General features: G+C 44.6%; 1 protein-coding gene across 2 annotated transcripts in view; it reads left to right on the top strand.

Annotated features, from left to right (window-relative positions):
• nbeal1 (neurobeachin-like 1) overlaps positions 1–6,000 on the top strand; it is a 79,108-nt gene that overhangs the window by 7,391 nt on the left and 65,717 nt on the right. The window lies entirely within an intron of this gene.

Below are 6,000 nucleotides of genomic sequence, written 5' to 3' on the forward strand. Positions count from 1 at the left end.
GTTGACGCTCGCTATGTTAGAGGGCCCATACATAGATACGATACGTTTCGATTCAGTGATTTAGTTGATACAATACATGAACGATACAGGACAGGTTAATTTAGAAGGATACGATTCGATTCAATGATTTAAAATCGATATAGTAGCTATTTATTTACCCAAAAAATCTGTGTGAAAAATAAATACCTGGATACTGGATATAAACACCTCTTTCTCTTTTTTCTTCTTAAAAGTACTTAGTATTGCATAAAATTGATTATTTGCATTGCCGATGCATGAACGATTTTTCGATGCAGTTACTATATCGTTACACCTCTAATAGATACTGTATGTACACAACACGTAGATACCACATTGGCCAATGCTGTTCGTTGGAGTGATGCGTCATCGCGGCTGCCAATTGGCAGTGGCAATGACTCCCAATGCATGCATATACGTCTATTGAAGCAGGAGGTCTCTCCACATTGAAAATTTAAATCGGTTAAAAAACGGTTATTTTGATTAATCTGAAAAGTAATCCATAGGAACATAATTTACAGTTGCAGCCCGAGACTCTAAATCACTAAATGGTAACCCGGCACCGAAGACGTCACAAGCGCTGTCACTCTTTCTGTCCATCTCTCAATGGGTATCTCATTTGGAAAAGGGAAGTTTATTGATCTGTGTTGCTGAGGAGGACACCTTGGTAGCTCTCCAAAGGTCAGCCTAAACAGATCTTTAGCGTTATGGACTTGGCTAAGAGCTTAATACGGTAATTGATAAAATATTGGCAATGCATGTTAAGCACGATCACATGCACTTCATTTCCATGAGCATTAAAGTTGAACAAGGTGACAGTAAAGAGCGATGACCAGGCTTGTTTGGCCTAATGGGTACAGAAGATAACACACTGGCTAGGGCATGCTGGACATCACATAATTCCCGAGTGGATGATTGATGTTGTTATACCACGGGCCACGGCACCGACAAATAACAGACATGGGCAATTACGCCATTTTGATTCACGTGGGGGTATATGAATTCTCCATACCACTGCTAGCAAGAACAGACGTGTAGAATCTGTTTAGAGCTATTAAGACGGGGAAAGCATGATCTGTATCATTTTAGATTTCTTTGGCTATTCAAAATTATAGCAGATGTACAAGCTCGTAGCACGGCACTCAATGCCGCGCTATGAGCTTGTATATTTGCTATCTTTGAATAGCCAAAGACATCTGAAATGACACAGATGCTGTACAGTACAAGTGTACTTCTAATTCATGTAGTTAGAAGGAATGAATGAGCACCAGCTTTTCTATTGGAGGCGTGGCGAGTTAGCCATTGTCATTATGAGAAAATAACCACATTTAAGGGAGGGTCAACAGCCCTCCTTCACTGTCTTGTGGTTGTTTTCTCATAACTGACTGGCTCCCAGTGCATTATCCATTACTGGAATTATGATTCTGGCTAGCAAGTCGAGAGCAAGTGACTCTATTTTGATTTGCCACACACACACACGCACACACACACACACACACACACACACACACACACACACACACACACACACACACACACACACACACACACACACACACACACACACACACACACACACACACACACACACACACACACACACACACTGGGTGTGTGTAGAGGTCAGTAATGGAGGCCTAGAATAAACAGCGTCCTGCAGTAAAACCAGGGCGTGTCCCTCCCTGCCACAGTCCCAGGTCCTCAATGGGCATCTGTGCTCTGAGACAGCCACCCACTAAAAGAGGGCATTCTCTGACACTTGACACACACACACACACACACACACACACACACCAGTCATTTGCTGTACTGCCACAAATGCGTTCACTCCCTTCATTGAAGCTGTTAGCCAAAATCTCTGGTTTCTGTCTCTTCCTTTGTCTCGCTTTATCCTCCATTCTTTTCACCCTCTCTCTGATTCTCAACGTCCCTTCCTGTTTTCTCTCTCTCTCTCTCTCTCTCTCTCTCTCTCTCTCTCTCTCTCTCTCTCTCTCTCTCTCTCTCTCTCTCTCTCTCTCTCTCTCTCTCTCTCTCTCTCTCTCTCTCTCTCTCTCTCTCTCTCTCTCTCTCTCTCTCTCTGTGTACATTCACATACTGTACTGACCACACAGTAAAATCCAGTGTTCGGGTCCATTTCGTTTCCTGTCCATGGGACAGGTCATATTACACCTAAGTGAGCCTGTGGATCTGTGTTTATTATACGTGTGTAGTCATGCCCAGTAATGGTTCAAAAGTGTTTCATCATGTATCCGTGGTCGCACAGACGGAAACACGTAGGCTAGGACCAGCAGGAACAAAACAAGACATGATTCACATGTGGCTGTCATCCAGTCCAACTAGATATGTATGCGTCTTTCTATGCAGTATCTCATCTCACTTTACAACCACACGCGCACACACACACACACACACACACACACACACACACACACACACACACACACACACACACACACACACACACACACACACACACACACACACACACACACACACACACACACACACACACACACACACACACACACACACACACACACACACAGGGTCCCAGGCTTGTTCTGATGACATCACTGTGAATTCCACAGCACTGGCAGGGCTCCTCTGTTCTGGCCGGTTCTCATTCTGACACGCAGACAGAAACCCTCGACAGCACCACTGACTGACTCTCACACACACCCACAGGACACATTATTATCACTGCTCTCCCTCTTATGTGAGCTTTTCAAAGCTTCCTGGCTCCTTTTTAAAAGGTTTGTTTGTTTTTTTTCCACGGCTGCTTTAATTGTGTAGAGAATCCGTGAAGGGTGACAGAAAAGTGGGTTTAGAGAGGAGGGCCTCAGGTGAGAATTGAACCAAGGACGTTGATTGAGCATAGCGCCTCAAATGATAAATAAATGGTACATTTGTAATTGTATAGCGCCTTGCCTTTATCTAAAGCGTTTTACAATGTGCAATTGTGCATAACATTCACACACATCGCACACCGACGGTGGAGACAACCATACAAGGCGTCAACCTTCTTATCGGGAGCAGTTAGGAGTTCAGTGTCTTGAAATTTAAGTGATGTTGAATGGTGAAAGGTTTGTTAAAAGGAATACTTCGAACAGAATAAAAACCCGAATAAAATGTACATCTTGAAGCTTTGCTGATGGAATGTATTAGAATCATCTGAGGTCTTTAGAGAATAAAAGGAATGCACAGAAATAACTGACGCAAGGCAGAGTTAACTAGGACAGTAGATCTCTTCTCTCAAATCCTTCAGTTGTTAGGAAGAAGGTCATTGAATTATGCCTTGAATTGAGTGTGGCCTTGTATTGTATTGACCTCAGTAGCCTTGTGGTTAGGAGTGTCCGCCCTGAGATTGGTAGGTCAGGGCTTTAACCCATTCAATCCGGGAACGCTTCTGTGTCATTTTAGATTAGAGCTATAACTATTTATATTTTTTTATACTTTGGCTATTCAAAAATAGCAGATCTATATTCTCACAAGCTTGCAGATCTGCTATTTTTGAAAAATCTTGAACATTTGTGCAAATCTTTGAATACATATATTTTTTTAACTAAAATCTTTGCTTCTGGAGGTCCCTGAAACAAAATATTTTCACAAATGTTCACTTTTGATGACGATTTAAAAAAAATAGCAGATATACAAGCTCGAGCTTGTATATCTGCAATTTTTGAATAGCCAAAGAAATCTAAAATGACAGAGATGCTTTCCCGGATTGAATGGGTTAATCCATGGCCGGGTCCTACTGTACCAAAGACTATAAACATGATGGTACCCAATCCCACCCTGCTTGGCACTCAGCATCAAGGGTTGAATTGGTGGTACGTCCCTGCACCATACTAGCTTAATGTCCAGGGTGTGTACTTGTACATCAAGCTGCTTCAAGCTACAGAAACAGGAGTATAGACTCCTGACCCATGGGTCACATGGCCCGGGGAACATTGGTTCCCAAAGCTACTTACTTTTTTGACTTGTATTGAATGTAGCCCGTGTTGCTCCTGTTCTTGAAAGAGTGCACGTCTGAAGACACTAAATTGTAGTATAACCCTTTTTTTGGGGGGGGTCCTTGACATAAGGTTTGAGCACCACTGATATAGCAATATAAAGTTTTCAGAAAACTGTTTTAGAAGAAAGAAAAAGGATTTGTAGACTCGGCCTCGGGTCTTAATTGGTGAGACACTAACGTCTGCAGACACTACACAATTGTAGTATAATCGTAACCATGTTGCATCTGCTGTCCGCAGACCCTCGTTCCTGCACGGACATAACAATATATATAATCGTGCCTTTAAACCAGGAACCGGAAACCTTCTGATTCCCAATTAGCCGCTACTGAGCCGCTCGCTGCCAATTCCTGCCCCTCATAATTTCCACGTACCACAACTATCCAGAGAAGACCTTAAGTTGAAACATTAGCCTATTTGAAGGTTTCTGCTGAGCAAGGTTGATGAGCTTAAGGCCCATGCAGGCATTCAAACTCCAATATTGTGTTGTATTTAGTTTGTGTCCCTTTTATTCTCTCCGTCAATTATTCGTCCATAACCACAACTTTGGCAACATTTTAGTCCTCTTCAAACTGTAACTAGATCGCTGTGTGGTCTGAAGGCCACCATTGCTGGGCTTATAGTTGGCCTGCTGGATGTTTTCAGGGTTTATTGTGCAAAGATGACCGCACTAAGAATAAAAATCGACAGCTGGGTAATTCTACACATGGGCATGAAACTGAAAACCAGGCCAGTTTGAATTCCTGAAAATGTTTTTGGACATGCAGTGGTTTCATGTGACACCGCACAAACAATGCACAGTCTTCATCTGTGTTCCAGCTAAGCAGAACAATTGAGCACAACAGATGCAGGAGGCTACACCTACTGTTGTGATAGTAATCTCCTCTGTTCACCTCCTCACTCCTCCTCGACCCAGATTAGTGTGGGAGGAGGTGACTGCTCGCCCTTCCCTCTCTCTCCTCTAGTGAGAGATTAGCCTAGCTGGTGGGGAGATGGCTGGAATTCCTTCTGTCAGAGAGACAGAGCGAGAGAGCCGTATAAAAAGAATGCTGCAGCGTCCCCCTGTCCCGTGTGGCTGGGAGCACTGGGCTCTGTTCCACCCTGCATGAGTTGTTCAGCCCGATGCCTCTGCTCCTTGCAGCAGAAAACGCAAGCAGTCAGGGCTATACAATGACATTCCCGGCAAACAGTTTGTCAGCATTCCGAAACGCATCCGACTTTAAAGGCCACAGCCATCTGCTGCTTCCGAAACCGTAGCTTGTAGTTTCAGCGATGAATGCTCATCTTCCCCTTCCACTCCTTCCTCAATGTGCCCTGCGCACATTCCTGGCGGCCCGAGTTGGAATTCACACCCGGAAGTGTGTTGTTACAAGTGGCAGCAGTGCCAAGCGAGGCCAACCCTCCCTGCGGGGTCTTGGGTTTTTTCCCTTCCCGTTGACTTCCCTGGCTGGGCATTGTTCCACGGAATGGAGCAGCCAAGCAACCAGCTGCCTGTGACGTCTCTCCAGGGAGCGCAGAATGCGGCCCGGCCTGTTTTGGCTCTCTCCGACAGGTGTGCGTTTAGCGTCCCCCACCCTCTACTGATAAGCATCACCCACCTGCTTGAGACGAGTCTTCCCGTACTGTAGCCAGTTTAGATCTAAAATTATAAGACGAGGATGGGTCTGTGTCGTCATCGTCACACAATTGCATCTGAGACTGGCTGTGCTGGGAGACAAGCTGCAAAGTTGACAGCCACTTGACTTAAACCCTACCCTATATACCTTGTTAACAGGGGTCTGTGCTTGTACACCAAATCTCTTTGTTGAAAATAGCAGATCAACACGCTCACATAGCGTCACAAGTGTAGATTGCCCATTTTTGGCAAATGTTCTCCTATGTTGCCCAGAATAGGGACGCTAGAGTTCATGTGGTTAATGGAAGCGTTGGCCGGTAGTTGTAGATAGCCCCCCAGGCTCCAATATGTAAT

Source organism: Gymnoscopelus microlampas (assembly GCF_963454915.1).
Source record: "Gymnoscopelus microlampas genome assembly, chromosome: 24".
Taxonomy (NCBI): Eukaryota; Metazoa; Chordata; class Actinopteri; order Myctophiformes; family Myctophidae; genus Gymnoscopelus; species Gymnoscopelus microlampas.